The following is a 22,051-nucleotide window of genomic DNA, read 5'->3' on the forward strand; positions in this document are numbered from 1 at the left end:
TTCAGGTCACTGTCCCCTCTGGAGGCGTGGGTCCAAATCCCAATCCTGACATTCAGTGTTTTTAATTACAAACTCATTTGTTTGGACACCACTCTGAAGTGCTTTGGGACATCCATCGAACTGAATAAAATGACCTCAAATCAATTACAAACAATGGTATCAAAGTTACTTCTCAAACCGGGAATCGATCCTTGGTGGCTGTCGCGAATGGAATGGTTTTGTGAAGCATTGAAATGTGCCATATAAATATCTTGCACTGCTCATTGGAAAACACGGTTATAATTTGTTTCAGTGCAAAAGAAGGCAGGCTCGAAGGGCCAAATGGCCGACCCCTGCTCCTGGTTCTTGTGTTCTTATACAGAGCACAGATTAAATGATCAACTCTCCCTCAGTTCGCATTTCTTTCATTGTGCAAAAGAAGATGATGGGTTCATTAATGATGTTTTCCTGTGAAAGCACCATAAAAGTTTAAGGAAAATAATTCATCCAACAGGGGTGTCGAACCCATGACCCGGAGATTAAGATTCTTATACTCTACCCACTGAGCTAGCCAGGCACTCTGGAGTTGTAATAAAAAAGACTAAGGTCACACTAAGTTTAGCTCACAGTACTCAGCCTCAGGGTTTCTTCTTTGCAGAACGATTGGCGACGAGTAACAGAATACAAACCTTCACACAACCATGGCTGCTGTTCGAATATTAGAGAGATCCGTAGAGGGTAATGATTGGGAAGCCTGAGTCGAGCAGCTCGAACAGTACTTTGTGGCCAACGAGCTGGAAGGAGACACTAACGTGGCCAAGCACAGTGCGGTTCTCATCACCATCTGTGGGCCTAAAATATACAGCCTCATTAAGTATGTGCTCACACCGACAAAACCAACGGAGAGGGAATATTTTGAGTTGTGCACACTGGTTTGGGACTACCTCAAGCCGAAGGAGAGTATCCTCATGGCCGGATATCGTTTTTACACGCACCATCGCTCCGGAGAACCAGGAACTGGCTGATTATGTCACCGACCTGAGACACCTCGCGGGACCTTGCGATTTTGGAGCTGCGTTGGGGCAAATGCTGTGGGACTTTTACGTGCTGGGCATCAGCCACGATGTCATTCTTCGAAAGCTGCTGGCTGCTGAAATCCTACACCTGAGCAGAGACATCGCGATCGCCCAGGCATGCATGGCCACGGACGAGAACACCAAACAGATACCTTCTCAACATCGAAGCTCACCGGCAAGTACTGTGCATAAAATGATGTCGCTAGCAGGCCGAACTGCTTAGGGCAGGGCCTATACGTCTGTGGCTGCAATACCTGTGATGACTCAGAGTGCGCCATCGGGGATGAATGTGAATCTATCAGCACCGTGTTTGTGCTGCGGGGGTGATCATCGTGCCCATCAATGTCGATTCAAGCAGTCCGTGTGCAAAGGCTGCACAACGATGAGGTACCTCCAGTGAATGTGCAAACGTGCTGTGACATACCACGTGGCAGAGGATGATCGATTCGGCATGGATCATGCAGCACAGGCAACTCAACCCGAGGAACAAGGACTCCCAGGTGCCGGTGGGGATGTTGCATATTATCAGGGAAACTTTGAGGGTGTGCCCGAAACGTTTCCTCTGCCTGTAAAATCCTGACCCTTGCAGTACAGATTTACACGAGGCACATGCTGAAGTCAAGGTCACTCTGGACCTGCACCTTTATTTCACAGCTCTCAAGTGCCACACTTGCCTGAGACCTGCCTTTATATACCTGTGTGGAACAGATATGCAGTGTCTCCTGCAATACACCCCTGGTGGTAAAGTACGCTTGTGGTTACAGGTCATATCTAGTTACAGTCATGTATAGCATGGTAAGGTACAATTATAAACAGTAGTGTGAGATACATGACATAGCCCTCCCCCAAGGTCTTATTTTCTTTATAGGTTCAGTCTCTCAGGTGGACTACGCTGCCGCGTGGAGCGTCTTAGTTGTGGTTCAGTTGTTTGCCTTGGTGGCTGTTTTTCTTTCGGTGTGATTGCTGGTATCTCGCCTGGGCTGTCTTTTGAGACTGCCCTGTTCTCAGGTTGTTCCCTCTGTCTGTCCACCAGGTGTGGTGTGTGTTCCACATTGTAGTCTGCCTCTGGTTCTGCAGTTTCATCAGTGAATCTACATTTTACTTGGTCTACATGCTTCCAGCAGGCTTGGCCATTGTCCATTTGTACCACAGTGGCCTGTTCCTTCCTTATCTATTACTGTTCCTGCAAACCATTTGGGAACGCGGCCACTGTTTAGCACAAACACTTTGTCCCCTATCTCATTCCACCTCCCCCTCGAATTTCGGTCATGGTACTCAATTAGCTTCCGGCGCTTTGCCTCAACAATTTCATGCATGTCTGGGAGGATTAAAGGGAGTCTCGTCTTTAAGGTTCGTTTCATCAATAGTTGCGCGGGGGAACCCCAGTCAATGAATGCGGACGAGGTCTGTATGTCAGCAGCAGTCGCGACAGGCGGCTCTGCAGCGTGGGACCTTGGATTCTTAGCATCCCTTGTTTCACGATTTGCACTGCTCGCTCCGCCTGTCCATTGGAGGCCGGCTTGAACGGTGCCGGACAAACGCCTCTCTACCTCGCAAGGGCATAACTACTCAGCTGCCCCACATCAGGCTGTCTACCTGTAGTGATAGTTCATGCATGTGCCTATGGAAAGGTTTGATCTCCTCGGAGCAGGCATCACGAGCCTCTGCCCAGTCACCAGTTAAAACACATCTTTTGACTAAGGATAACGTGGGGTCGCTGCTCGTCCAAGCACTGATTTGGTGAGCCGTCATAGGTGAACCTGTGGATTCAAAGGCATTGATTGCCATGACCATCTCACAGTCCTGTTCGTCGGACCCTTCCGTGATCGCCAGGGATAGCCTGCTAAGCGTGTTGGCACAGTTGTCTGTGCCTGGTCTGTGACTTATTGTATAGTCGTAAGACGTTAGCATGAGTGCCCACCGCTGAATGCGTGCCGAGGCATTGGCGTTTATTGCCTTGCACTCGGATAGCAGGGATGTGAGAGGTTTGTGGTCAGTTTCTCACGCGAACCTGGCCCCGAAAAGGTATTGGTGCATCTTTTTGACACCGTACACGCACACGAGCGCCTCCTTCTCAACCATACAGTACCCGCGCTCCGCCCGCGAAAGTGAACTGGAGTCATAAGCTATGGGTTGTAATTTAGCCGCATCATTGACATGTTGTAAAATGCACCCGACCCCATACACTGACGCATCACATGTGAGAACTAGCTTTTTACCTGGATCAAAGAAAACCAAAACACTGTTTCCCCCAAAACCAATCGCAACCCTTCCTAAGTAGCACATGGAGAGGCTCCAGCAGCGTGGTTAAGTTCTGCATAAAGTTCCCAAAGTAATTGAGTAGCACGAGAAAGGCGCACAGTTCTGAGAATTCCGGGGCCTGGTTGCCAGGCGAATTTCTTCTGTTTTGGATTCTTTTGGGCGGATTCCATCAGCGGAAATCCTTCTGCCCAAAAATTCAACCTCGGGCGCGAGAAACAGACACTTGGATTTCTTAACTCTTAGGCCGATCCGAACCAATCGACTTAGTACTTCCTCCAAATTGCAGAGATGGGAGTCGGTGTCCCTGACCGTGATAAGTATGTCGTCTTGAAATACAACCGTCCCCGGGATGGACTTGAGCAGACTCTCCATGTTGCGCTGGAATATAGCAGCTGCCGACCTGATGCCGAATGGGCATCGATTGTGCATGAAAAGGCTTCGATGTGTGTTGATGGTGGTGAGCAGCTTAGTCTCTTTGGTCAGTTCTTGCGTCATATACGCAGATGTGAGATCTAGTTTCAAGAAAAGTTTTCCTCCAGCCAATGTGGCAAATAGATCCTCCGCTCTGGGCAGCGGGTACTGGTCCTGTCGGGAGACTCTGTTTATGGTAGACTTATAATCCCCACAGATTCGTACGGATCCATCAGGCTTCATGAAGGGGACGATGGGACTTGCCCAGTCGCTAAATTCCACGGGTGAGATAATGCCTTCCAGAAGAAGCCGGTCCAGTTCGTGTTCAATCTTTTCCCTCATCACATGAGGCACAGCTCTAGCCTTGTGATGGACCGGTCTGGCATCCTGTGTGACGCAGATTTTAACTTTCGCCCCTTTGAAGGCTGAAAGAGATGTTCAAACCGATTTGGAACTGTTGAGCAGGAGGTCCGTTCCTCTGACGGCATGCTGTGCACATCATCCCATTTCCATTTTAGTTTTGCCAGACAGCTTCTTCCCAACAATGCTGGGAGATCTCCGGGGACATTCCACATGGAAATCGGTTCACTGTCCCTTTGTGTGTGATAGAGAGCATGGCGCTGCCAAGGACTGGGACGATTTTTTTGGTATAGGTCCTTAGTTTGGTGTCGACCCTTGTGAGTTTTGCTCTGTCGCTTTTGTGCGGCCACAGCTGTTCAAATTGTTGGATGCTCATGAGGGATTGACTAGCTCCCGTGTCCACTTCCATGTTGACGGGTATCCCGTTGACTAGGACTCTCATCATTATTGGAGGCGTCTTGTTGTAAGAACAGTGGGCATTGATCGTGTTGACCCGCTGTACCTCGGTGTCCCGGGCACTGTCTCCACCTTCTTCTGGTCCGCTTTCCGACCCTTCTGATTCGTATACCAGCCGAGCTGCTGTTTTTTTGCACATGAGCCAGATGTCCTGTATAGTTGCAGTTTCTGCAAACAGCATGCTGAAATCGACACCCCCTTGTTGAGTGCCTTCCCCCACATCTCTAACACAGACCGCTTGCATTGTTTCCGAAGGATGAGCTGCGTCTGGCTGATCTCTCTTGAGCTTCTCTCAGTCTGTAGTTGATTGCTCGCATTGTGGGTTGTATGAGGTGTGGAAGGACGTCCATGTGGCTCTTGATGGCTTCTGGCGCCACTGCCTGCTGTTGAAGGCCTGCTCTCCTGCCTTTGTCTGTGTGTGGGGGTAGCGGCTTGTTTCACGTTGTGAACCCCTTGTTCCGATGTTTCGTTATTTGTCGTATCCGCAGTGTATATCAACCTTGTTTCTTCTTCTCCTTCCAAGAATGTCTGTGCGATCAGTGCTGCTGCCTTTAGGGTCAAGTTCTTGGTCTCTATAAGCTTTCGGAATAGGCCTGCGTGGCCTATTCCTTCAATAAAAAAGTCTCTCAGTACTTCTCTCCTTAGTTCATTGGAGAACTCACAGAAACTCGCCAACGTCCGAAGTTCCGCCACGAAGTCGGGTATGCTCTGGCCCACACAGCGTCTGTAGTTGTAGAACCTGTGCCTGGCCATGTGTCGGCTGGTCGCTGGCTTCAGCTGGTCTCTCACCAGTGTGCTCAACTCCTCAAACGACTTGCTTGCTGGTTTCTCGGGTGCCAGCAGGTCCTTCGTAAGGCGTATGTTTTAGAGACACAGCTGGTCAAGAGATGGGCTCTTCTCTTGTCTGCCTTATTGTCGCCCAACCAGTCTTTGGTTACAAAGCTTTGCTGGAGCCTTTCTATAAAGTCCTCCGAATTGTCTCCGGCATTATATTTCTCATCTGAGCCGTTGGTAGCTATTCTATGGATTCCGTGATCCCGTAACTCGTCGCCACTGTAAAGTCCAAACCCTGCAGTACAGACTTACACGAGGCACATGCTGAAGTCAAGGTCACTCTGGACCTGCATCTTTATTTCACAGCTCTTGAGTGCCACACTTGCCTGAGACATGCCTTTATATACCTGTGTGGAACAGGTAGGCAGTGTCTCCTGCAAATGCACCCCTGGTGGTAAAGTATGCTTGTGGTTACAGGTCATATCTATTTACAGTCATGTATAGCATGGTAAGGTACAGTTATATACAGGAGTGTGAAATAAATGACACTGCTCACCTGGGGCTCGCTTATCGTGTCGGAGTTCTGTGTAGAGCGCTTGCTCAGTGAGTCTCGTGTCGGGCATGTGGACAATTTGGCCCGCCCAGCGGGGCTGGTCGAGAGTGGTCAGTGCTTCAATGCTGGGGATGTTGGCCTGAGCGACAACACTGATGTTGGTGCGTCTGTCCACCCAGGGGATTTGCAGGATCTTGCGGAGACAGCCCTGGTGGTATTTCTCCAGTGATTTGAGATGTCTGCTGTATATAGTCCATGTCTCGGAGCCATACTGCGGAGCAGGTATCACCACCGCCCTGCAGACCATAAGCCTGGTGCCAGAATTGAGGTCCTGGTCTTCAAACACTCTCCTCCTCAGGTGATCGAATGATGTGCTGGCACACTGGAGGCGGTGTTGAACCTGGTCATCGATTTCTGCCCTTGCTGACAGTAGGTTCCCGAGGCGTGGAAAATGATCCACGCTGTCGAAGGCCACACTTACAGCCTTCATAAATGTAGCACCCTCATTCTATTCTCTGAAAACAAGTTCCTGAATTCTCGGCTATCTGTGTAGGTTTAGAGCTGTTGTTTTATCCTATGATAGATTCTATCACTGTGTTTCTGTAGTGTAGTCTTTATCACATTCGCCTCACACACGAAAGGTCCCCGGTCTGAAAACGGGCGGAAAGATCTTGAAAACTTGAAAATGGGACGAATGGCTGACTCCTGTTCCTAACTCTTACGTTCTTCTGATCTCTTGACCTTTCAAAGGAGAACAATCTCTCCTCTGAACATGCATGAGAAAGCTCCAGAAAATATTTCCCCCTGAGGTGCTTTCGCGTGTGAGGCGAACGTGTTAACCGTTGCACTGCGGAAACATCTCCACTTTCAGCACCAGATTACCAAAATTAAACCCAATGAGATCGGGATAAAAGTTCCTCACATGCTCAGGGCAAAATATCTGATTGCCGGTCTACAAAAGAATGAACAAACTTCAGCACCATGTGAGACGGAAATGTTAAGTGAGCAGGTGGACTGCTGAATCGTACTTTTAAGGAGTTTGTGGTGACAAAACAAATGGGTTCGGCTTAATGATTAAACATAAGAAATGTCAGAAGTGGGACATAAACCGACATTTCCAGAGGAGACAGTGACCTGAACACAGCACCTGAGACCGCACGGCCATCCTGACTATTCAGTGCTGCATGTGACCACCTGCAGGTTGATTTTGAACTTTTGTGTCCTGTCACATGAAATAAATGAGGGGTGCATGCGTGTGTCTGCCTGACACCGGGGAAGCAGTGAGACAGAGCTTGGAGCAAGGGTCTGGTTATTGCCAAACAGCAAAGGAAATATTAATTCTGGAAGAAAAATATTCAAGAGAACAGTGACCCCGAAGTGATTTGAACACACAACCCTATGAACTGGAGTCAGACACACTACCGTTGCACCATGAGACCTACACAGTGACTTGGAGATGTTCGTCTATATGAAGATTCTGCAATACAAGGGTCTTTAAAATCCCCGCCCATTCCCACCAGGTGTCACAAGCAGCGCTCACCTGACAGGCACCGTATGATTTCATCTTAAACTTTTCTCTTGCTTTCACGGGAAACCATCATTAATTAACCCCTCACCTTCCGTTGCACAATCAAACAAATGCTAACTCAGGAACAGTCCATACTTCAATCATTTTTCCTGTGCTTTGCATCTTACCTCGAAAACCATATCCCATTTTACACACTATATTTTAGCTTTCTGGTTCAAAGTCTTCAGGGATCTGGGGCAACTTTTATCAAATTTAACAGCACCGGTTATTCCTATCGTGCACACAAAATGTAATCAGTAGTGAAGATAAAATCCCACTGTGCATATTTGCAGATTCAACACAATAGGATTTCAAAGAAAGTGAAAGAATTTTACACTGAAAAGATTTGCAAGTGTTACTTGTATTTGTGTCTTTAATTAAAATTTGTGGCGTCTGACCGCCGTTCATGCCACTGCTGAATAAGAAAGGAGGGTTTGACGTTGACCAGACTATACTGCCCCTGATATCTGTCAACTCATCCTTTGTTTTCAGTCGTTTCTCGTCCTTTGATGAGCTGCAGTATAACGGATATTACGTTGGCCTCACACGCAAAAGGTCCCCGGTGGATCCGTATTCTCTCAGTCAAAGTTATCCATTTAATGAAGTGAAATAAAGAGCAATTAATAAATAAGGGAGCCCTTTTGCCAGGAGAATAAATAGCAAATAAAAGCAGCAAATGCTGGAAAACTCAGCAGGTCAGGCAGCATTTGCCGTGACACGAAACTCGCCACCGATTGTTCATCCACAGAAATGTTAAGCATAATGTTTCTGCCCGGGATTGAACCAGGGACATATTGCGTGCAAAGCAAACGTGATAAACACAGCACAAGTTTCAACTGCAAGTTTCAACATCTGGGGCGGAGCCAACAGGCGCCTGGCTGCAATGAGCGATAAAAACCTGCGTTGGGCAGAATGCCGTCGAGCTCAGTCAGTAGAGTATGAGACTTTTAATCTCAGGTTCCTGCGTCCGAGCCCCACTTTGGTTGATTACATTTCTTTTAATTTAATGCAGCTTTCATGGAAACAATCTTCTCTTGCACAATTAAAGAAATGCTAACTGAAGTAACTCCAAAATTCAAGTCTGTGAGATACTCAATCATGATTTCAATCATCACTAATCCACCCACAACATTTGACATACGTCAAGGATTCCACATTTGCCAAACCCGGCTTGCTCAGTCGATAGAGCATGAGACTCTTAATCTCAGAGACGAGGGTTCCATCCCCACGTTGCGCGAATAAGCTTTGTTAAATTTTTATGTTGCTTTCACGGGAAAACATCATTAATTAACTGATCAATTGGAGAGGCTGTGTCCGTTTCCTATGGAACAGAGTATTTGTCCTCCAGGATCGATAGTTTCCTTGCTGAATCACAATAACCAGACCCAATATCTCCCTCTGGATGTTCGGGGGTCTCTCGTACACTCTCAGTCGTGTGATCGCCCCTTTTCTGTTCTCCAATTGAATCCATATGGCCTCGTTCAAAAATCTGTCTATCTCCACCTTAAATATATTCAATGACCCAGCCTCCACAGCTCTCTGGGGCAGAGAGCTCCAAAGATTCACCACCCTCTGAGAGAAAAATTCCACCTCATCTCCGTTTTCAATGGGCGACCCTTAAACGGTCAGGGAATAAGGGTTTGTGGGGATCAGCCATGATCGTATTGAATGGTGGAGCAGGCTCGAGGGACCAAGTGGCCTACTCCTGCTCCGACTTCTTATGTTCTTATCACCCCTTATTCTGAAACTGTGACCCCAAGTTCTAGATTCCCCCACAAGGGGAAACATAGAAACATCGAAAATAGGTGCAGTAGTAGGCCCTTCGGCCCTTCGAGCCTGCACTGCCATTCACTATGATCATAGCTGATCATTCCCTCAGTACCCCTTTCCTGCTTTCTCTCCATACCCCTTGATCCTTTTAGCCATAAGGGACATATTTAACTCCTTTTTGAATGTGTGTGTTAATTCCCGTGAAAGTAACATAAAAGTTTAAGGAAAATAATTCATGCAAGGTGGGGCTCGAACGCATGACCTTAAAATTAAAAATCGCATGCTCTTTAGGCTGAGCTAGCCAGGCTTGCCCACATTAACTTCGTCAATGATAACCCACAGGATGTTGATGTGTATTAGTCAAAGGAACATAAGAAATAGGAGCAGGAGTCGGCCATGCAGCCCCTCGAGCCTGCTCCACAATTTAATAAGATCATGGCTGATCCGATCATGGACTCAGCTCCACTTCCCCGCCCGCTGCCCATAACCCCTTAACCCCTTATTGTTTAAGAAACTGTCTATTTCTGTCCTAAATATATTCAATTTCCCAGCTTGCACAGCTCTCTGGGACAGTGAATTCCACAGATTTACAACCCTCTGAGAGAAGAAATTCCTCCTCATCTCAGTTTTAAATGGGCGGCCCCTTATTCTAAGATCATGCCACTAGTTCTATTCTCCCCCAATGGTGGAAACATCCTCTCTGCATCCACTGTTAGTGAAAATAAATTCACATAGACTCTGGTAAGGTAAGAGAGACAACGGTATTGCTAACAGAGCTCTGGGAGAAGAGTTGAGATCCAGCGATCTCCCCGAGTGCCTTGTGCCGCGGGGTTATAAGCAGTTTAGAAGGGGGCGGAATATAATCATTTAAATTCATTTACATACAACCAATCGATCCATAGGGCAACGCAATTCATTTACATTCAACTTATTAGTCCTAGTGAAAGCTGATATTATGGTGCGAGTTTGGAACTCTTCCTCTTTATCTTATTTTGTGTTTCGTTATTCTGTTGCAAAGCTTTCGATGAAACAGTGGCCTGCACCTGGCCAGGAGTCACTTGTTGCTGCAGAGTTCATATCAGGGACAGCAGATAGGCTTCTTGGTACAAAGTTCATTTCGTGGTGGCTTACCCCATCATGCTTTGCTATGTCTGAAAATCCACTCCAACACCGTCGTTCTATTCTCGTAAAACCAGCTCCTTAAATATCGGCCAGCTGTGTAGGTTAAATCTCTGGATATATTACTAAGATTACTTTAACCACAACGTTTCTGTAGTGCAGCGGTTATCACATTCACCTCACATGCGAAAAGTTCCTGGTTGAACCCCAGGTGGAAACATTATTTTGGACGCTATTTTTGCTGCAAATATATTGAACAAAAGTCGCCCAAGGTTTCTTGTCGCATGAGCAGTCAATATTTTAAACCAGTCTCCTAAACACAGAGTGCATAAAGTCAGATAGGGAAGAAAACTTCATCAATGATTCAAGCTCCTTAAATGATTAACAGAAGAACATACGAAATAGGAACAGTAGTAGGCCATTCGGCCTCTCGATCTTGCTCTTCCATTCAATAAGATCATGGCTGATCTGACCATGGACTCTGAGTTAAGGGACTCGGGGGCCTATTCTCTCTCCCCTGAGAAGGTTCACGTTCTACAGTCCAGCCTCTAAAATGCACCACTCTGTGTACAGTACTTGCCGGGTTTGAGTCCTGAGGAGGAGTCATCCGCCGACAGCCACAGGTCGAGGTCATGAATGCTTGGCTCACGGAGATGGCCTTCTGCAGTGTGACTGTGGTATCCGCTGACAGTAGCTTATGAAGGAGGCCCTCGTGCCGATTCCGATGACAAAGATACCCCGCAGTGATTCGGTGAGGTGGTCACCAAAATCCCACGGTGCTTCCAGCTTCCTGAGGTCTGCAGCATATTTCGTGATCTTCTGGCCTTCGGGCAGTCGGTGTGTATAAAACCGGTGTCTGGCTGTGAGGATGCTCTCTTTGGGCTTGAGTTGCTCTTGGATCAGTGTTACAAGCTCCTCGTACGTCTTGGTCATTATCATCGCTGGTGCCAGCAAGTCCCTGACGAGCCCATAGACGGTGGGCCCACAACTGGTTAGCAGGATAGCTCTGCACTTATCAGCTAGTGTGGCCTGGTTGTCACCTGCCAGATCGTTTGCTGTGAATTAATGGTCGAGCCTCTCCACAAAGGCTTCCCAATCATCACCATCGGCGAACTGCTGCAACGTACCAAGGTTAGCCATTTTCGTGTGAAGGTCCGTAATCTCATCACCAATTGTTATACCTTCAGATGCTCTGATGATGACTCCACAATGTGTCATGCTTGAACTGTAGTGACCTTAGTCCTTTATTGATAACCACAGAGTGAGGATCACACCTGGTGGTCTGCTTTTTGTACTGGGCCAGGCACACCTGTACAGGTAAGCTGCAAGTCTCCCACTGAAGTGCCCTCCGGTGCACAACTTCTAATAGTTCAAGCAATAACCGTGTAGGACACATGACAGGTGTCACTGTGGAACCGTTTCTCTCAATCAAAGGTAGACACACGACCGTGGGCACTACGAGGTCTATGTATGTAGCCATTGACATTCAGGTTCATATATAAATATATATAAATATATCGACATGTATCGTAACTGTTCCCTGGTGGTCAAGGGGTTAAGATCCAGCGCACTAACCTGGTTTCAATCCTCGATTAGTTCATCGCATAAAATAATTGAGGTCTGTGCGACGATTAATAATTGCTGTAATCTTCATGAATACCAATACTTTCTATGATAGACCGAGCTTACAGACTATCTTGCTTTTCCTGCCCTTTGCCAGGCACGTGTTCGGGGTTTAATTTTGTAAACTGAGTGAGTTCGCTGATCGCGGGGAGATGGTCGGAGCCTCTGTGGCCCCACTGTGAGGAAGTGAACACGGTGGCTGGGTGATTGGTGACATTTCTGTAAAGGGCAGCGGAGGAGAAGGATTGAGAACTTTCAGTGTGGGAGAGAAGTTGTTTAAGGTGAGCCAACACATTCCCGATCAGCACAGAGGGAGCTCACTGGTCATTGTTCTTTTGCATATTGTTCTTCCAGAATTAATATTTCCTTTGCTGTGTCGAAATAACCAAACCCTTGCTCCAAGGCCTGTCTCACTGTTTCCCCGGTGTCAGGCAGAGTTGCGCCTGCTGCCCTCATTTATTTCATGTGACAGGACACAAAAGTTCAAAATCAACCTGCAGGTGGTCACACACAGCACTGAATAGTCAGGATGGCCGAGCGGTCTAAATGCTGTGTTCAAGTCACTGTCTCCTCTGGAGATGTGGGTTTATGTCCCATTTCTTACATTTAATCATTAAGCGAAACCCATTTGTTTTGTCACCACCAACTCCTTAAAAGTGCGATTCAGCAGTCCACCTGCTCGCTGAACATTTCCGTCTGACCTGGTGCTGAAGTTTGTTCATTCTTTTGCAGAACATTAATCATATATTTTGCTCTGAGCATGTGAGGAACTTTTATCCCGATCTCATTGGGTTTAATTTTGGTAATCTGCTGCTGAAAGTGGAGATGTTTCCGCAGTGTAACGGTTAACACGTTCGCCTCACACGCGAATGCACCTGGGGGGAAAATATTTTATGGAGCTTTCTCATGCATGTTCAGAGGAGAGTTTGTTCTTCTGTGAAAGGTCAAGAGATCATAAGAATGTAAGAATTCGGAACAGGAGTCAGGTATTCGGACCATTTTCAAGTTTTCAAGATCTTTCCGCCCGGTTTCGGACCGGTGACCTTTCGTGTGTGAAGCGAATGTGATAACTACTACACTACGGAAACACTGTGGTCGAATCTATCTGAGGATAAAACCACAGTTCTAAAGTACACATCTAGGCGAGAATTCAGGAACTTGTTTTAAGAGATTAGAATAAGGGTGCTATATTTAGAAAGGTTGTAAGTGCCTTATCCACGCCTCGGGAACCTTTTCCACACCTCGCGAACCTACTATCAGCAAGGGCAGACATCGATGATGAGGTCCAACACCGCCTACAGTGTGCCAGCACAGCCTTCGATCCGCTGAGGAGGAGAGTGTTTGAAGAAAAGGACCTTAAATCTGGCACCATGCATATGGTCTGCAGGGCGGTGGTGATACCTGCCCCGCGGTATGGCTCCGAGACATGGGCTATATACAGCAGACATCTCAAATCACTGGAGAAATACCACCAGGGCTGTCTCCGCAAGATCCTGCAAATCCCCTGGGAGGACAGACGCACCAACATCAGTGTTCTCGCTCAGGCCAACATTCCCAGCATTGAAGCACTGATCAAACATGTCAAGCTCCGCTGGGCGGGCCACATTGTCCACATGCCCAACATGAGACTCCCTAAGCAAGCGCTCTACTCAGAACTCCGACAGGTAAGCGAGCCACAGGTGGGCAGAGGAAACGTTTCGGGCACACCCTCAAAGCCTCCCTGATAAAATGCAACAGCCCCACCTGCGCCTGGGAGTCCTTGTTCCTTGGGTTGAGTTGCCTGTGCTGCATGATCCGTGCCGGATCGATCATCCTCAGCCACGTGGTATGTCACAGCACGTTTGCACATTCACTGGAGGTACCCCATCGTTGTGCAGCCTTTGCACACGTAGCGCTTGAAACGACATTGATGGGCCCGAGGATTACCCCCGCAGCACCCACACGGTGCTAATAGATTCACATTCACCCCCGATGGCGCACTCTGAGTCTTCACAGGTGTTTCAGCCACAGACGGATATACCCTGCCATATGAATTTCGGCCTGCCAGCGACATCATTTTATGCACAGTACTTGCCGGTGAGCTTCGATGTTGAGAAGATATCTGTTTGGTGTTATCGTCCGTGGCCATGCATACCTGGGCGATCGCGATGCCCCTGCTCAGGTCTAGGGTTTCAGCAGCCAGCAGCTTTCGAAGAATGATCTCGTGGCTGATGCCCAGCACGTAAAAGTCTCACAGCATTTGCCCCAACGCAGCTCGAAAATGGCAAGGTCCCGCGAGGTGTCTCAGGTCGGTGACATAATCCGCCAGGTCCTGGTCCCGGAGCGATGGTGCATGTAAAAACGATTTCTGGCCATGAGGATACTCTCTTTCGGCTTGAGGTAGTCCCAAACCAGTGTGCACAACTCTGAATATTCCTTCTCCGTTGGTTTTGTCAGTGTGAGCAGATTCTTGATGAGGCTGTATATTTTAGGAGCACAGACAGTGAGGAGAATCGCCCTGTGCTTGGCCACGTTATTGTCTCCTTCCAGCTCGTTGGCCACAAAGTACTGGTCGAGCTGCTCGACAAAGGCTTCCCAATCATCACCCTCTATGGATCTCTCTAATATTCCAACAGCAGCCATGGTTGTGTGAAGGTTCGTATTCTGTTACTCGTCGCCAATTGTTGTGTATCGAAGAACTCCCCGAGGCTGCGTACTGTAAGCTAAACTTAATGTGACCTTAGTCTTCATTATTACAACTCCAGAGTGCCTGAACAACATGGTAGCCAACCTTTCATACCAACCCTGCACGTGTGGGCAGGTGACCATTCGGACTCCAAAAGTCGCGCCGTCTGGTGGCAAGTATTACAGAGTTACACACTTCACATAATTGTTATCGTTAAGAAGTTATAATTCCAATGAATGCCTGAATTATCCGAAAGGAGCCTGGTTTGTAGGACAAGGCTACATATCAGGAAGGAGTGTAGTTAGATGACAAGGGAAGTGGTTTTCTGATTATAAATTTGGAGAATAAAAAGATTAAAGCTGGAAACACTGAGCAGGTCAGACAGCATCTGTGGAGATAGAAACAGAGTTAACATTTCAGGTTAATGACCTTCCATCAGAAGTTGGGCACTTGTGTTAGGTGATACTATTAAAAGTTTCAATTGTCACGTAGCAGGGATAAGGAAAATATATAAAATGTGGCATTTGGAACAGATATTTTAGAATCCGATTAATGTTTAATCAATTTGTGCACTGAGCTGGGAACTGGAACGTGTTTGAGTTCTTCGGCGAACATTCGCAAGGTTTGGGTGTCAGTACTGTTGTTAAGTGTTTGTTTAATTGTTGTCTGCTTCATAACTCTGACATTTAATGTTGCGGACCGTATTATTGTACTGCGCGTTTTCCTGCTCTGTTTGGAGCACCGATCCCTTCAATCTGTTGCTTACAGGGACAGTTGGATTCACCGTTTCTTTGTTTGGTGAAATTTCAAAGATTGAAAGCGGCGCACATCAACCTGGTCACCTACTCACGAACTGCTACACGCTGCTCCCGTGAGATGGAAGCCCAGTTGCTGTTTCAAGTTTGAATGCAGGTACAAGCAGAACTCATTCATAGAAAGTCCAAGTCCCTGAGATATCTGATTCTTTGCACCGAACTCCTGCGCAAAGTGTTGCGCTTCGTGTGGGGTGATTTGTGCACATATTTCCCCACACGACAGCACTTCAAACATAACTCAACGGCTGGAAAGCGCTTTGGAGCGTCATGAGTTCCTGAAAGATGTTGAGAAATGCAAGTCCTTCTTTGCAAAAGTTCGATGCAATTTCAAAATTCGTGGGTAAACTGAGGGCTCGTCCGGGATTTGAACCCGGGACCTCTCGCAAATTTCAAGTAACAACCCCAAAGCGAAAATCATACCTCTAGACGAACAAGCCAGCTACTTTACAAATGTAGAGCTCAGGTGTAAATATTATTGAAGCATTTTTAGTGTGTTGCTATTCTTGATCGGAGGAGCACATGGGACGGAATCTGTGACTTTGCTTTTTCGACCTGTCTTCTGAAGCACCGCATTGTCCCACTCCGACAGTCAATGAGCTGTTGGGACCTTACTGTATCCAGGCTGCGGGTGGCCAACAGGCGCCTGGCTGCAATGAGCGATAAAATCCAGCGTTATCCAGAAGCCTGGCGTGCTCAGTCGGTAGAACATGAGACTATTAATTACAGGTTCGTGGGATTGAGCCCCATGTTGGGCGATTGCATTTATTTTAATTTAATGTTGCTTTCCTGGAAAATTATCATTAATTAACCCGATATCTTCTTTTCCACAATTAAAGAAATGCTAACTGAAGGAACTCCATAATTGAATCATTTCTTCTGTGCTCTGCAATTGAACTCTGAAATCATAAACCATTTTACACACTGTGCTTTCGGGGTCTGGGTCAAAATGATCATTGCTGGTAACAACAATCGGAGACTGTGGAAACATTGAGACTGACTTTAGAGAAAGGGTCTGGTTATTGTGAAACACCAAAGAAAATAGCAATTCTGGAAGAATAACATCGAAACGAAATGTGAGCTGACACCCAGAAAGAAGTGTTAAGGCAGAAGGTTAAATGCTGCATCCCTTTCTGCAAAACATTCCTTTCAGAAACATTTCAATGATCGAAACGGCACAAAACAAAAATGTTCCTTTCAAAGTCATTAAACTCCCGAATTTCCATGCCCCGCGAATCTCCTGAATCATATGCCTCTAGTTTAACGACTCAATCCATGTCCCTTTGCAATGTTGTGTTCCCACCCACACTATGAAATGTGCCACTAACTTATCGAATCATGGAATGGTTACTGCACGGAAGGCCATTCGGCCCATCGAGCCCGTGCCGATTCTCAGCGAGTCCCACTCCCCCGCCCTTCCCCCATAGCCCTGCAATTGTTTTTCCTTCAGACACTTATCCAACTCCCATCTGAAAGATAAGATTGAGTCTTCCTCCACCGCCCTTTCAAGCCGTGCATTCCAGATCCTAACCACTCGCTGCTAAATGGCCAGTTCCTGTTCCTATGTGTAAAGTCTGGGAAACACTAGATCAATTCCTGCCACACTCACAGCCTTCCGAAATATAGCACCATCATTCTATTTTCGTAAAACCAGCTCCTGAAGTATTGGCCAGCTGTGTAGGTTAATGCTCTGGTTATATACCTAAGATTACTTTAATCACACCGTTTGTGTAGTGTAGCGGTTATTAGGTTTGCCTCACACGCGAAAGGTCCCCGGTTCAAACCCGTGCAGAAACATTATTTTGGAGACTATTTTTGCTGTGAAATAAATTGAACAAAAGTCGCCCCAGGTTCCTTGTCGCAAGAGCACTGAACATTTTAAACCAGTCTCCTAAATGCAGAGTGTGTAAAGTCAGATAGGGGAGAAAACTTCATCAATGATTCAAAATTCTTGAATGATTAAATTTCAGTTATTGAAGTTTCCACTGACCCTCAGTAACAATTCTACAAAACAACGCTGGCGGGTAATGAATGGGCAATAAAACAAATAATCTTCACCCACCCCCATCCTCAGACACACAGTTTATTTCGTTGCATATTACGATTTTAAAGATTTTGAATGAATGAGTTACTTTCTGAATCCGGGCTCCCTCTGTGAGCACCGCATCGATAAACGAGCAGGAAACACATTAAAGTGTTTACCACAATTGCTGACATTTCTTAGCTTTTTTCTTGTATTTTTTCAGCTCTTCGTCCTTTTCAGCTCCTGACTGCGGATATCGCTGTGATTAAACCTGAACACAATGCAATGTCTCACAGCCCCTGCCTCGGTTAATACCAGCAGATCTAAGCCGCATTTCAAACACACAAACAACTCATTAGTTTTTCGCTCTTCCCAGTTCCAGAGCTCAGAGGGTTGTTGTCCATCCCTGGGATGCAAGCTACCTCGGACCCGGGCCAAAGCTCCCCGTACACCGAGCACAAGCTGAGGAAAACCACGGGGGAGAGGATATCCTGGTGTGTGGGGCTACAGGACACTCGGACCCTTTAATAATCTCTCACAGCTCATCTGAAAGCATCCGGAATGTGCCTGCCTCAACCGGGTGGCGACACTTGTTTATTTATAAAAAGAGAAGCAACTATCCTCATTCAGCAGATATAAGGCAAGATATCATCAAAAGAGGTTTTTGGACATTTTAAGTGATGTGTTTAATGCTTCAGTCCTTTTTGTGTTTAATTCCCACCTCCTCTCTGGCTGTGCCTGCACTGAGCTTACCTCCAGGTAAGGTTGTTTTGAACTTACAAAAGTGGGCACTTACTCCAGCCTAAGTTAGTTTGTAGTAATTTCTCACTGCCGAATCTTGCAAAACGGGCCTGAGTGGCTGGACACACCCCCGTTTGAAAAAAAATACCTTATCTGAAGCCAACCTCAACTAACTCAGTTGAACTGAAGTAAACTAATATCCGAGAATTGCAATTTCTAACATTCTCCAAACAAAACTAGTTGCTCCATAAAACTAGGAGCAACTCCACAAGAAACTTTGGCCCTCAGTGTGGGACAGAAGTTGTTTAAGGTGAGCCAACACATTCCCGATCAGCACAGAGGGAGCTCAGTGGGCAGCTCCCCTCTGTTGGTGCTGTTGTACCAGATGTTTCTGTACGGCAATAAACGGCAACGCCTGAGCGCGAATTCAACGGTGGGCACTCATGCTGGCATCCTACGACTATACCATAAGGCACAGACCAGGCACAGACAACTTTGCCGACGCGATCAGCAGGCTACCCCTGGCGACCACGGAAGGATCTGACGAACAGGACTGTGAGATAGTCATGGCAATCAATGCCTTTGAGTCCACAGGTTCGCCCATAACAGCTCACCAAATCAGAGCCTGGACGGCCAGCGACCCCACGTTATCCTTAGTAAAAAGATCTGTGCTAACCGGTGACTGGGCAGAGGCTAGTGATGCCTGCCCCGAGGAATTAAAACCCTTTCACAGGAGCATGCATGAACTATCACTACAAGCAGACTGCCTGATGTGGGGCAGCCGAGTAGTCATGCCTCTGCGAGGCAGAGAGGCATTTGTCCGGGAGCTCCGCCACGAGCACCCGGGGATTGTTCTCATGAAGGCCATAGCCAGATCCCATGTCTGGTGGCCTGGTATCGACGCGGACTTGGAGCTCTGCGTCCGAAGGTGCACTATTTGTGCCCAACTCAGCAATGCCCCCAGGGAGGCTCCACTGAGCACCTGGCCCTGGCCTTCCAAACCGTGGTCGCGGGTGCACGTAGAGTATGCGGGTCCATTCATGGGCAAAATGTTCCTTGTAGTTGTAGATGCATTTCCAAAGTGGAAACAATGCACCATTTTAAACTCGAGCACAACCTCCACCACTGTGGAGAACCAGACGTGAAAGTTCCCCGGTTTGTACCCGTGTAGAAACATTATTTTGGAGACTACTTTTGCTGTGAAATAAATTGAACAAAATTCTCCCCAGGTTCCTTGTCGCATGAGCAGTGAACATTTTAAACCAGTCTCCGAAATACAGACTGTGTAAAGTCAGTTAGGGGAGAAAACTTCATCAATGATTGAAGCTCCTTAAATGATTAACATAAGAAAATAAGAAATAGGAACAGGAGTCGGCCATTCGGCCCATCGATCCTGCTCTGCCATTCAATAAGATCATGGCTGATCTGACCATGGACTTTGAGTTAAGGGACTCGGGGGCCTGTTCTCTCTCCCCTGAGAAGGTTCACGTTCTACTGTCCAGCCTCTAAAAGGCGCCACTCTGTGCACATTACTTGCCGCGTTTGAGACCTGAGGATGAGTCATCTGCCTGGAGCCACAGGTCGTGGTCATGAATGCTTGGCTCACGGAGATGGCCGTCTGAAGTATGACTGTGGTATCCGCTGACAGTAGCACATGAAGAAGGCCCTCTTGGCCGATTCCGATGACAAATATATCCCGCAGTGCTTCGGTGAGATGGTCACAAAAATCGCACGGTGCCGCCAGCCTCCTGAGGTCGGCAGCATATTTCGTGATCTCCTGGCCTTCGGGCCGTCGGTGTGTATAAAACCGCTGTCTGGCTGTGAGGATGCTCTCTTTGGGATTGAGTTGTTCTTGGATCAGTGTTACAAGCTCCTCGTATGTCTTGGTCGTTGTCTTCGCATGTGCCAGCAAGTCCCTGACGAGTCCATAGACGGTGGGCCCACAACTGGTTAGCAGGATAGCTCTGCACTTATCAGCCAGTGTGGCCGGGTTGTCACCTGCCAGGTCGTTTGCTGTGAAGAAATGGTCGAGCCTCTCCACAAAGGCTTCACAATCATCACCATCAGCGAACTGCTGCAATGTACCAAGTTTAGCCATTTTCGTGTGAAGGTCCGTAATCTCGTCGCCAATTGGTATGCCTTCAGATGCTCTGATGATGACTCCACGAGACAATGTGTCATGCTTGAACTGTAGTGACCTAAGTCCTTTATTGATAACCACAGAGTGAGGATCACACCTGGTGGCCTGCCTTTTGCACTCGGCCAGGCACACCTGTACAGGTAAACTACAAGTCTCCCACTGCAGTGCCCTCTGGTGCACACCTTGTAACCATGTAGAACACATGAAAGGTGTCACTGTGGAACAATTTCTCACACTCAAAGTTAGACACACGACCGTGGGCACCACGAGGTCTAGGTAGCTAGCCATTGACATTCATATATAAATATATATAAATATATCGACATTTATCGTAACTGTTCCCTGCTGGTCAAGGGGTTATGATCTGGCGCACTAACCTGGTTTCAATCCTCGATCAATGCATCGCATAAAAATAATTGAGGTATGTGAGACGATTAATAATTGCTGTCATCACCATGAATACCAATACTTTCTGTGATAGACCGAGATTACAGACTATCTGGCTTCACCTGCCCTTTGCCAGGCACGTGTTCGGGGTTTAATTTTGTAAACTGGGTGAGTTCGCTGATCGCGGGGAGACGGTAGCAGCCTCTGTGGCCCCACTGTGAGGATGTGGAAGTGAACACGGTGGCTGGGTGATTGGTGACATTTCTGTAAAGGGCAGCGGAGGAGAAGGATTGAAAACTTTTAGTGTGGGACAGAAGTTGTTTCAGGTGAGACAACACATTCCCGATCAGCACAGAGGGAGCTCACTGGTCAGCTCCCCTCTGTTGGGGGCGTTGTACCAGAGGTTTCTGTAGTGTAGTGGTTATCACGTTTACTTTATATGTAAAAGGTCCATGGTTCGATCCTGGGTAGAAACATTATGTTTAAACTTTCTGTGGATGAACAATCGGATGCGAGTTTAGTCTCGCTGCAAATGCTGCCTGGCCTGCTGAGATTTCCAGCGTTTGCTGTTTTTATTTGTTATTTATTCTTCTGGAAAAAGGGCTCCCTTATTCCATAATTGCTTTTTATTTCACTTCAATAAATAGATAACTTTGAGTGAGAGAAAACGGATCCACCGAGGACCTTTCGCGCGTGAGACCAACGTGATATCCGCTACACTGCAGCCAATCAAAGGGCGAGAAACCACTGAATATAAAGGATGAGCAGACAAATATCAGGGGCAGTGCAGTCTGGTCAATGTCAAATCCTCCTTTCTTATTCAGCAGTGGCATGAATGGGAGTCAGACGTCACAAAGTTTAATTAAAGACACAAATACAAGTAACACTTGCAAATCTTTTCAGTGTAACATTCTTTCACTTTATTTGAAATCCTACTGCGTTGAATCTGAAAATACGCACAGTGGGATTTTATCTTCACTACTGATTGTATTTCGTGTGCACGGTAGGAATAACCGGTGCTGTTAAATTTGATAAAAGTTGCCCCAGATTCGTGGTGTCATCGGCAATGAAGACTTTGAACCAGAAAGCGAAAATACAGTTAGTAAAATGGGATATGGTTTAACAGTTAACATGCAAAGCACAGGACAAATGATTGAAGTATGGAGTGTCCCTGAGTTAGCATTTGTTTGATTGTGCAAAAGAAGGTGAGGGGTTAATTAATGATGCTTTCCTGTGAAAGCAAGAGAAAAGTTTTCGAACAAACCATCCGCTGACTGTCAGGAAGGCGCTGCTTGTGATACCTGGTGGGAATGGGCGGGATTTTAAAGCCCCT

General features: G+C 47.0%; 1 non-coding gene across 1 annotated transcript; it reads left to right on the forward strand.

Moving 5' to 3' along the window:
• Positions 1 to 21,121: 21,121 nt before the first annotated feature.
• Positions 21,122 to 21,194, forward strand: trnai-uau (transfer RNA isoleucine (anticodon UAU)). The gene has a single exon. It is a non-coding gene; the product is annotated as a tRNA-Ile (tRNA).
• The last annotated feature ends 857 nt before the right edge of the window (positions 21,195 to 22,051 follow it).

Source organism: Pristiophorus japonicus, unplaced genomic scaffold, assembly GCF_044704955.1.
Source record: "Pristiophorus japonicus isolate sPriJap1 unplaced genomic scaffold, sPriJap1.hap1 HAP1_SCAFFOLD_92, whole genome shotgun sequence".
Taxonomy (NCBI): Eukaryota; Metazoa; Chordata; class Chondrichthyes; family Pristiophoridae; genus Pristiophorus; species Pristiophorus japonicus.